Genomic DNA, 12,083 nt, shown 5'->3' with positions numbered 1-12,083 from the left:
ATATAAATACAGATATTGTTTTTTTTTTTTTTTTAATTATCATTTATTAAAACATGACTCCTTATATTATATTATTTTTTGTCACATTTTTTAAGGCAGACTTCAAATACATAAAAGCCTCAAAAAAAAAAAAAAAAAATAATAATAATAATAATAATACAATAAATTATAAAATAGTATTTTATTTTAAGAACTCAACAAAATTAATTTGATTTTATATTATTAATTAAATAAATTATTTACTACATTTTTTTGGATTTTTTTTCGTATTTTTTAGAAGCACTTTTATTATTTATTATTTCTAGAAACTTTGATTATATTAATTACTTTTTAATTAGAATTTAAAATGCTCACTTTAATTAAAGAGTTTGTACCACTGTGCTGTATTGTTAGCGCACGCACTTCCGTGCCTAGCGCCGTATCCTTAGCATTTGGTAATGCAAGTGAGCAAGTGAGCTAACCCGACCGCCCCGCGACACTCCTCTCCAATGCTCTGCCGCCTCTCCTCTCGCCCCCTCTCCCACTCGCACTCGCTCAGTCGTGCTCCTAAGGCCAGCAGCTGCGTGTGCTAGGCGGAACAGCTGCAGTCTGTGACTCTTCGGCTTCGGCTGTGACTCTGTGCACGAGTCGGACTCACGCTGCTTCGGGTGTGTGTGACACATTCGGCTGTCGCTCGGCTAGCAGCCAGCCATTGGGGCAGAGTGAAAGCGTTTAAAGCAGCAGCAGTCGCCGACGCGTTCAGTTCTGTTTTCTGCTTTTTGCCGCTAATTCGCATTCGCATTCGCATTCGGTTTCGGTTTCAGTTTCAGTTTCAGTTGTGCATTGCCTGGCGACGACGACAGACGCAACGCAGCGCGTAACGCAACGGGACGGAGCACGCAGACGTAACGCCGCCACGTAACGTAGCGCAACGTATAACGTGTAACGTGTAACGTAACGGAAACGCAGAAACGACGTGAATTTCGTGGCCGCATTTTGTGAGTTATTAAAATGCGATAAAAGCCAGTGAATCGGTAATAAAGCGCTTATCTTTGCTCGCAATTACGGGAGGCGCACTCAAAAAAAAAAAAAAAAAAAAGAAGAAGGGGAAGGGGCGTGAGTGGGTGAGGGATGGCTTGCGGTGGGAAACGCGGACAAATGACAAAGCGTTTGCCAGCAGGCCTTTTATGTGCAGGCAAACATACATATTATATAGAGTATATATAGACATATATTTGTATATAGAACGAGCGTATATCTGTGCAATATCAGAGCAGAGCGCTGTGCGTGGCGCCCAATTACCAAGGCAGTGAACCAAACGCCAATGCCCCATTCTCCAAAAGGCAATGCCTGACTGCATGTGTGTGTGTGTAGTCAATTGTGGCCGGGCGCCCGCATCTGTTACAAATGACAAGCAAAGCTCACTAACTGCTGCTGCTGCTGCGACTGCTGCGACTGCTCTTATTGTTTTTGTATTTGACTGGCTGTTGCTCTTCTTCATTTTCATTTTTTGTTTCTTTTGGCTGATATTTACGATCCCTGAGTCGAAATCTGCCGGCTTTGGTTTCGGTCAGCCCTCAAATGTGCGCTGTCATTTGTGTGTCGCTCCATTTTAGTTAATAGTTGGCTACGTGCGTGGCATATTACACACATTAGTGTGCCACACACACACACACACCCGCACACACACGCTTACACACCTTGTTGACAACGTGCCGGCCTGTTTGTTTTTCTTCGTCTTCTTGACTTGGCTTCCGCTTCGTTGTATCTCTAAAAACATTCAAAGTATCTTGCGGATGTGCCACTTGCTCTGCGTGTGTGTGCGTGTGTGTGTGTGTCTATGTGCGTGCTACTTTTGGGTGTTTATGACATTTAAATCAATATTGTCACACGTCGCCACTCAGTCCACAAAACAGCCCCCTCCCCCACCACCACCCCCCTCCTTTTTACTCTATCAACTGCCTGCAATTTGCACAGATTTGTTGCTGACTTTTCAAGTGTCGCGCTCCCATTGCAATCATAGAAAACCGTTGCTCTCCAGTCTATTCGTGTGGGCGTGTGGGGCGCCCACTCCCCTTGCGTTTGGCCTGAATTACGGCTTAATGAGCGCAATTTTGAGTGCAGCTAGAGCCGCAGATACACGGCTGGCTGGCAACTTATTTAGCGCTCATACGCCCCGTGGCCGAGGTACAAAACTTTTGCAGCTTGCATTACAGACAACGCAAATGCGCTCAGCTGGGCTTTTGTCTAAAGCGATGCGGGAGGCTGGCGATAAGGTCATTTGTTGACCTCCACCTGGCTGCAGCATGCAGCAACTGCATGAATTATGCTTTTTATCCGCGCTTTTTGTTTGGCCAACGCAAAGCCCACATAAGTTATAATGCACGCAGCAGGAGGAGGAACAGCAGGAGCAGCAGTAGCAGTAGCAGCAGCAGCAGCCGGAGCTGGCAAGATAATACGCACTCTACCTGGCCATTAACGGTCTGCTTTTCACGCCCACTTAACTGCATTAGGCCCCCACTTATGCACCTGCTGCTTTTTAGCAGAAAGTTGCGGCATTTTAATTTGTTAAGTGTGCGACGTTCATGTCCTGCGTGCCACTGGGCCAGCATCAGCTCCGTCTCCGGCTCCGGCTCCTGTCCACAATTCTATTTACATTTGTGCAATTGTTGTTGTAGCAGTCGCCGCTGGCAATCAAAAGTGGGCAAGAACTATTGCAAAACGACGAAGAAGAAGATGGAGAAGAAGAAGAGTAGAAACTATTGCCAGCTCTGCCGCCCTCTCTGTCTCTGTCTCCCTCTCGCACTCTCTTGATGTTCGCTCGTTGCTTGGTCAGCTTGATGTCCTTTTTACAGTTTGAAGTTTGTGGCTCTGGGGCTGCTTTAAATGTTGCCCATTAACGGCAGTACATCACATTCACGTTCTGGACACGCCAATGAATTTCTTAATTAAGCTTAATGTGCAATTTTCCCAACTGGAACTGCGAACCGAGAACTGGGAACTGAGAACTGTAACTGAAGGAATGCCTGGCATATCTAGCCAACCATCCAGCCATATAGTATATATGTCGGGCTCTGGGCTATCTAAAGTAGCCGAGGGTTGGACACGTTGTTCATTTCATTTGAATATTTGGCTGAGGCCAAGTTAACTCAAATTAAAAATGTAAGCAAACACAAATACAGCCAGCATCTGTCTGAAATTGCGTTAAATGCCACTTCACAGCATTCACATGCGCCAGCTATCGCTCTCTGTCTCACTCTCCCCCCTCTCTGTCTCTCTCTCTTTGTCTCGTTCTGACACTCTCAAGTCTAGTCCCCAAGAAGCTGGCAAAAAAGGAGTCCTTCCACATATTTATGTACACAATGTTCTCGTATCTTTGGCTCATAAATTTTAAGCATTTTCCATTTTGTAGGCACAGCTTCCTCACACAATAAAAAAAAAAAAAGAAACGAAAAAACAGATTCGTAATGAAAAAAGTTTTAAGGTAACCAAGAGTTAATTACATAATTTCCAGAAGACCCTGAATTAGAAACTGGACTCGGCACATAAAAAAGCAGAAAGGAAAGTTCATTAGTGTTTTAATATATCGTTATCGAAATTGGTTGGTTGAAGAGTTTTCTGATAGAATTAATATGTATCTAACTAAATAGAATTAATTGGAGCGTCGAATATGATAGAATGTACAGAGATCATCTATTGATTATTTTACCTATGATAAATTTTTACAATGTGCTGCAATATTAAGGGTATTCCGTATATTTAAAAGAGCCAAGCCTTTTGAACATTTTTATTTACAATTTTAATCAGAAATGCAATACGCCTTCAAAGGGTTGACAAATTTATGTATGGGACTCATAAGGTTACAAATATATTACATATTACAGTCTTATCGATTATCAATTCCGATGACCATTTTCTGAACTATGTATAAATCTTTTAAACCTATTGATTATTAATTGATGTTAATCATTTTATCAATTACTTATAATTTCGTCGAATTATTTGATCGATTGCCAAGTCTCTCTCTCTCTCTCGCACCATAATCGACATTCGATTGTTTTTCTTTTTTTTTTTTTTTTTTTTTTGTTCGCATATTGTTCATTTGACACCTTTAGCCGTTGGCAACCTTTTAACCACTTAAGCAGCCCCAATTACAATACGCACAGCTCGGAAATGTGGCCAGAGCCCCATGCCACAGGACATTAGGATCAGCTAGTCCGGGGCTGAGAGCATGATGACTTGGAGTTCATTTTGGCCCCAAACACATTTGAACTCTTAGCACTTCACTAATCTGTCCATTGTGAGGCATTCCGAGTGGGCCAAAATGCTCGCTTCATAACTGGTTTTGCTCCCCTCCTTCGCCGCCTTCTCCACCATCTACTTCTGATTTTCTTTTAGCCCCTAAGCGAGTGCGTGTGTGTGCGTTGGTCAAGTGAATTTACGACCGAAGGACAGACACTTTTGGTCACTCATGGTCACTTGGCAATGTTCATGGTCACTAGGCATTGGGACAGTGGGCCGTGGCTGGTGGGCGGTGGGCGGTGGACAGTGGACAGTGGACAGTGGGTGTGGTCAGTGAGTGGGCGTTAGCTCCAAGGTTGGTGAACTTCAGTGCACAGGTTGGCCAGTCGGGTTAGCCCGCCCAAGATATTAGGCACCAGAGAGCGGGCATGGAGCATCCTTCACGATTACTTAATATTAATGATGCTCGGTGCCAACTTCCATAGACCGGAGAGCAGCCTCAGCCAGCCTCCGCTTTAGCTTCAGCCTCTATGTCGCAAATCTGTCGTCGTCGTCGTCGTCGTGGGCGATGGCTGAGAAGAAAAGAGAACTGAAAGTTTTGCCTTGGTCCGCGTTGTCTATGTAATGAATGCCTTTTGTGTGTGCGCCTTTTGACTTGGTTTACTTCTGGGAGCAGCAGCAGCCAACAGTAGAGCGAACAGAGCAGCGGCTGAAGATGATGATGGGGGGGCGAGGTGGGGCGGTCTACAGCCAGCGTTTTATCTCTTTGCATTGTATTGAATGGCCGCAGTAGAGCAGCTGAAAATATTTGCTTAAGCAGATTTAACTACATTAACTTAATTAAATAGGCGCTAAGCAGATGAAAGAAAGAGACAGCGAAACGATGGCCGAAGAGAGATGGAGATAGATAGAGTGTGAGAGAGAGAGGAGGGGAGCAGGCGCAAGGAGTGAGGTTGTGTGTGTGCGTTTGATTCTGTAAGCAGACATGGCGTATGCGTGATATTGATTGATTCCGAATTACATACAATAAATGCCTTTGCCAGTCGTTGTTGTTGTTGATGTTGCTGCTGCTGCTGCTGGTAGCTGATGGTTGTAGCTGATGGCTGTAGCTGTTGTTATTGTTATTGTTATTGCCTCGAGCTGAACAAAAGAGTTCAATTGATGTTTGCAAGTGGGCGACTCAGTGAACGAATCCGTGCGGATTCCAATGTTTGCCTCCAACTCTGTCTCATATGTCTGCCTCTCACTCTTACACACTCTCACTCTCTCTCTCTCTCTCTCTGTCTCTGTCGCTCTTGCTGCTACTTTCGCCAACTCTTTCACTCTGTCTTTTGTTGCCCCGCAGCTGTTTGCCTGGTTTTTGGTTTTGTTCTGTTCATTGTTCTTCTTCGGATTGTTGCGTAAATGTTGTTTTAATCAAGCGGCAGGCTAAACGTTTGAGCTCTCATTGTGGTTCTTGGCTTGTACTTAATACATCCTGTAGACACACACACTCAGTCACACGCATGCACGCACATACAACTATCGCATGGGGTATATGGGAAACAGAGAACGTGTTTGAGCTACAAAACATTTAGCATGCCCAAAAAACTTTTCAATGGGCGCGTCATTAGTTTCATTTAAAAGCAATCGAAAATCTTTTAAAGCACTTAAGCCGAACGCAGTTAACATGCTGAACTCGCATTAACATAATCCTGTTTCTTTATCTGTTAAAGTGAGTGTAATTCAAGTCGAAGATAGCAGAGCTTTGAAATTGAGAAAGTTGGCTAAGCCAGAGAAGCATTGCATATTAAGTTGGATTTAGTATAGGTTAAACATAGTTAGTATACGTTAAGGCGAACGTGATGCATATATGATAGTTAACATGCTGTAAATGTAGAATGCTAATGGAAATGTTAATAAATGCAGCAAAGCAAACAGTCAACATATTTAGTTAACATATACCTTTACAGAATTATATTATATCTGTTAGATAAGATAACATAGATTGATGATAGCTTTAGCAAATGTTAACATATAGTTAACAGAATGATAAGTCCAATTCATTTAAAGGTATTTTAACCCTTCATAAGTTTTTTGAGGGTACTCAGCTAGTAGTTTGCCACGACTTACTAATATTTTTAGAATATTATAGATATGATTATGCTACACTAAATTATTTAGCAGTATGTTAAGCATTGACTGTTAACATTACTTAACACTCTTCAATTAACAGTGGCATATGGCTAACATACAAAATTTGGATTATTCATTCTTACATAACGGAGTGAAGAGAGTGTCTAGCAAGGCTCTAGAATAGCTTTCTCTGTACTCTCTGTACAGGGTATTCCGATAGTTCAGCTAGTTGGCCAACAACAATTTGGCTTGCTCATTTAATTGCGCACACAATGCACAAGATTGACTGTGATTGGAGCTCTTTGTGGTCAAGTGTGTAATTAGCATTTGAGTGCGCCGTAAATGCATCAATAAGATCTAATAGATTACCTACAGCGCTGGCCCCAGCCTTTGGCTTAATGAGTGTGTGAAGACGAGCAAGAAGAAGATGAAGACGAAGCTGCAGGCGATGAAGAAACAGGGCAGTCAAGGTCAACGTAATGAATGCTCAATGCTGACCGCAGACAACAGTTAGGGCGACTCGGCCATGCCACACACACACACACACACACACACAGCTGATGGCCCAGACAGTTTGTGCTTTATTGTTATTTTGGTTAGCAATGGCTATGGTAATGTGAATGTAAATGGAAATAGACATCGAAATGGAAATGGAGAAGGGAAAATGGAGACAAATGGCCATTGAAATAGAAATAGAAATAGAAATAGAAATTGAAATGGAAATGGAAATGGAATATTGCAATGAAAATACCAAAAATTACGTTTATGGTCAAGTTTGAACAAGTTTGTCTCCGGCTCGCTTTGTGTGATGCAGCAATGCGGAAATATTTGGCATTCGTTGCTTTTTGGCCAAAACAAATTGCGGAACTGACTAATTCAATGCAAACTCATCAGAGGGCAATTTAAACTTGCGATAAGCACTTGCTACTGGTTCCAGCTCTGGTTCTTTTTCCGCTTCTCGTTTTTTGTTTGTCTAAGAATGCGACAGATTTGCAAAGACATCTTTGATTTATCTGAGCACAGATAACAATCTGTGTGTGCACTCGCACACAGATAAATCATTAAAATATTTATTTATCTCTCTTTAAATCGTAATTTATTTACTTTAATTTTTTCTCGTATTTTTTGCATAATTTATGTGGCCTTAAATGCAGAGGCCTTGTGCTTGCTTTTAACTCCAATGCGCTATATCGACCCAAATGGCCAATGGGACACGTACCACAAATACAATGAAAAGGAAAAAACAAAATAAGATATATAGGAGCTGGGACATTTAAATAATTGTCACACAAAGCTGTCATATAAAAGTAATTGTGTGTGTGTGTGTGTATGTTACTGGAAGTGTGCTTGTGTGTGTGTCTGGCTTCTATTCTAATTTCAGTCCATGTCATGCTGATTTGGGCCTGGCGGGTTCTGGTTTCCATTTTCTATTACCAAATGCTACTCTCGACAAATGAACAACTGTACAAATGTGGGGCGTACGTCGAGTTAATAATAAACAAGAAATGCCCCACACATTTTTAAGTGCTGCACTAACAGTTACCCTGTAAATTGAAGAAACTTTACAGATTTATATAAAGTTGTCTAGATTTATTTCTTTAAATTGTAAAAGATGTGTTTTTATATTAATTATATACAGTTAGCATATAGGAGAAGCCTTTAAGAAATGTTTGATATTTGTGTTTTATATTATGCATTATAGTATAATATTTTATATATTCTACTTTACTTTTATATTGTTTTATATAAAAGTTAAACATATTTCCTAGAGACTCTTCTTCTCCCTCCGCACATAATGCCGCTACTCCTTAGAATGCCCACTTTAAATCACTAATGACTACAGGGTATCACTAAATAGGCAGTCTGTAGGACTACAGAGTTACCAGCTGGCAGTGACGCGTTGCTCCGAAGGACAGGCCCAAGGCAATAACCTGTGCTGGGGGCAAGGGCTCGGCTCGGCCCTCAAATCACGAGCCACACACCCCATCCACACCCCCAGTGGCCACCAGCAGCAGCAACAGCACGCCCCCATTGGCGAAAACAAAGCACTGCCAAATGGCAGTCGGTGCCTACCAAATAGCGCTTCATTTATTTATAATAATTACAACAGTGAAAAGTTTGAATAGTCATTTGGACGAAAAGCAGCAGCAGCAGCAGAGGCAGCAGCAGCAGCAGCAACAGCAGGAGCAACAGCTGACGTCCAGATCCGGATTTAAGGGGCGGCAGTCGTGGCTAGCAACACTCAAATATGCAGGCTAATAGCGAATACTTTGGCACGAAATTGCAACAATTATTTGTGCCGCAATCAGTGCGGCGAGAATGGAGCTCACTTAGTAAAGCAGAGAAGAAAGAAAGAAGCGAACGAACTTATTTGTTGCAAACTTCTCGCTCATGTTTTGAATAATTGCCAAGCATTGTCCGCTGCCGGAAGGGGGTTTGAGCCGGAATCCGGTTCCTTCCGTCATCCTTCTCCTGCTGGCTGCTTTTTGGTTTTGTTTTGCCTTGTGGCCAAGTTGGCTTTTGTGTGCGCGCGTAAATAATCAGTGTCCGGCAGAAATAACAAGCGCGAGGCGTATCAATTTTTAATGCGCATACGCCCCGTGCAACTGTCCGAAAATGAAATATACATACAAATATATGTACACCTATGTATATGTTATGTACTGCTGCAGCAATTCCACATTGTTTTCATTACGTATTACGGATTTTTTTGTAATACGGATTTCACATGCTCACGCATACAATGGCCGTGTTTTCATTTGTTTATTATTCTTGCCTCAATTATTTAATAACAGCAACATGCACAACTGCAACTAGGATGAGATTTCAATTCAAAGCATTCAATAAAATTTTCAAATTTTATAATTAAATTTCCAAACAGCAAACCAAAAATAAAAGCACAGCCGAAAAGAAAAAAAAAGTACCAAAAATTTTTAAACCTTTGCGTGTGTTCATCATTCTGACGTACTTAATTAACGCAAATCGTTTGTACAAAAATATATATATATAATATATGAGTATATATATATATGTGTATGTTTGTACATATATGTGCATATATTAATTTATTTTGGGTTTCTTCAAGCGCGTAATCCATTTAGGGCATATTTATTTATTGAATTTGTGCGCGTTTTTCGCATTAAATTTAAACAGTTTGGAGAATTTTTTGAGCTCTGATTAATCGAGTGTTGTATAATTGTGAAATATATTTTAAGAATGCAATCGATATACACGTATTACGAATTAAATATTAATTATCTTCTGTTAACTTTAAGGGGAAGCTTTGATGGGAGAGTCTTGTGAGTTGAGACTTTTTTGAAGAGTTTATGTTAATTTAGAGGCGTATGTGGAATGGTTCAAATAAATTGGGAGACTGTCTTATAAAGACAAAGTCTTTACCAAGGTATCTCTTGTCAGGAAAGACTCTACTCAAGAGTAAGTGAAGCCTTTTGAGGTAGTAGTGAATAGTTTGAAGAAGTACGCTATGGAGAGAGGATAGAGAGAGAGAGAGAGAGAGTCTTCCCAAAAAGAATTGACATATGATATACAATAACTTTATAACTTTAACATTATATATCTGTTATAGTTATCAAATGTTAAAGGTAAATAAACTGAAATGGCATTAAACAACAATTTAAGAGACTCTTTACTACACCCCATTTCAACTCAGACAAATTGTGGGTATCTAAATGTCAATGTCGTTGTCTCTTAATAAATTTGTTTATTTTTGTAACTAATGCAAGAATTACGTAATAAATTATGCCCTACCACAATGTGTTTAGCTAATTTAAATAGTGCCTTGAATAAACATTTTCTTCATTGCTGTGCTTCTGTCTCTCTCTCTCTCTCTCTCTCTCTCTCTCTCTCTCTCTCTCTCTCGCTCATTCTGTTAAGATATGCTAAATAAAGTTTCTTATATTTATTTTAAGGTTTAAGTGTTTCTATCATTATATCATTAGTGGCAATAGCTCAGAAAATACTCAGCTCTAGATATATAATTATTTCAGCTAACAACACTCACACTCTTGATATTAATTTTTAGCCTAAAAATAGAGCTAAAAAATTAAAATTTAAATGCTCCTTAAAAATAAAATATTGATTATAGCCCGTCTCTCTCTCTCACTCTATATACATATATATTTATATATAAATATTTGTACATTCATTCATATATTCAATGCACTGCATTTAGCTGTCATTGCGGGCATTAATTATGGGCCGGCTTGGTTTGGTAATCAATAAGCCGATTCGAAAAGCGTATCATTATCATTTCTATTGAGCAGCGGCTCATCTGGAGCGTAATTAAAACGAGCTCGCAAGCGCGCAAAGCGAGAGAGCAGCTCATTTCGTTTGGCATTTTAATTGGTGTTTCGAATTCAATTGTGCGACCTTGAGGCTGGGCCAATTTAATTCGCTTTGCTGCGCCACCAAATAAACAAGCCCTCTGTTGACCTGGCGCCCGCTCACGTGTAACCAAACAACAGCCTACCTACAGCTGCCCTCCTCTCACTCTCTCTTCCACTCTCTCGCTCTGCTCTCAGCTCTCCCCCAACTTTCCCCCCACGCTGCGCTTTAATTACTGTTGCGTAAAATTGCTTCAACTCGCAACTTTGTGGAGTGTTAAGCGTTTGGCACGAAATCGTCAGGCGGCTGACCTCAAAGAAAATAAAACCTGAAACTGAAAGAGGAAATTCTGCAAAAAAAAAAAAAAAAAAAAAAAAAAAAAAGGGAAAAATAAAAGCTGAAAGAAAAACGTTGAATGAATGACGCTCAGAGAAATTACAACGCGTCCTGTGCCCCAAAACACAAATAAGACGAACCCAACACCGAAACCGAAACCGAACACCGCAACAAAACTGAAACCATCGAACCAGCCACAGGCCGCAACCACAACTTGCCCCACTCTCTCTCGTCTCACCGGACATTCAACAGAAACGTGAAGCACATCAAGCTGGCCTCTAAATGCGAACAGCTTCGCGTGAGCGACAACTTAAGTTCGCCAACAAATAGGCGCACCACCCAACCACCCAAGCACCCACATACAGAGAACATGCGAGTGTGCAAAAGTTTTGCAGCACAGCAAAAGCCACTCACAGCTGAAACCACTTGGAACAAGCCTTCCTTTTTATCCGCCTTACACAGGATAAGATGTGGAAGGGGCAGGAGTTGGAGTGAGAGAGAGAGGGAGAGGGTAGAGAAAGTGCGGTGCATTTGTGCGACCCACAAAGCAAGTGAACTGTGGACTCATCTTATGTCGCATTGCTGCGGCCCAGCTCTAAGCTAGCCACCAGCTGGCAGGAGGCAGCATGCAAGGGGCAGCAGGCAGCAGGCAGGAGGCAGCTGCCACACGTTCGCCCTCGGCCCACATTGTTGTGCACAACACACAAATTGCTCATGCTCGATGCGAGAGATCTTCGATGCCATGCAAATTCATTAAACCACGTGCAGCTCTTACTCCGCCGAGGGTTCTCTGCCCCACGGGCATAGCCACACCTGCAACTGCAACAGCAGCAACAGCAGCAGCAGCAGCAGCAGCAGCAATTCCTGCTCTTCCTGGACAGCGGCTGTCGCAGTTTGCTAATCGCCTCAGCTGATGTCTGCTGTCTGCTGTCGCTGTCCTGGCCCGCTCTCGTCCCCTCATAAAACACACTTCCGCTGTGCATATCCTGTTTGTAATCGATTTCAAAATGTGCAGCAGGAACGTGACAGCAACAGCAACAGCAGCAACATCAGCCACAGCGACCAGA

The 12,083-nt window shown here is 41.7% G+C and overlaps 1 protein-coding gene across 3 annotated transcripts in view; it reads left to right on the top strand.

Annotated features, from left to right (window-relative positions):
- Positions 1-12,083, top strand: part of LOC6579309 (apoptosis-stimulating of p53 protein 2) — a 43,904-nt gene that overhangs the window by 20,410 nt on the left and 11,411 nt on the right. For 2 of the 3 annotated variants that reach the window (XM_044010491.1, XM_002005169.4), the window contains exon 1: positions 780-1,013. The exons of the other annotated variant lie outside the window; for it this stretch is intronic. The gene's annotated coding sequence lies outside the window, so the exon portion shown is untranslated. Of the gene's footprint in view, positions 1-779; positions 1,014-12,083 lie in introns of those variants that run through there. 3 annotated transcript variants of the gene reach the window in all.

The sequence above is a fragment of the Drosophila mojavensis genome, unplaced genomic scaffold (genome assembly GCF_018153725.1).
Source record: "Drosophila mojavensis isolate 15081-1352.22 unplaced genomic scaffold, ASM1815372v1 contig_80, whole genome shotgun sequence".
Lineage (NCBI taxonomy): Eukaryota > Metazoa > Arthropoda > Insecta > Diptera > Drosophilidae > Drosophila > Drosophila mojavensis.
Note: the sequence above shows the minus strand (reverse complement) of the source record. Positions and strands in the feature narration are given on the sequence as shown.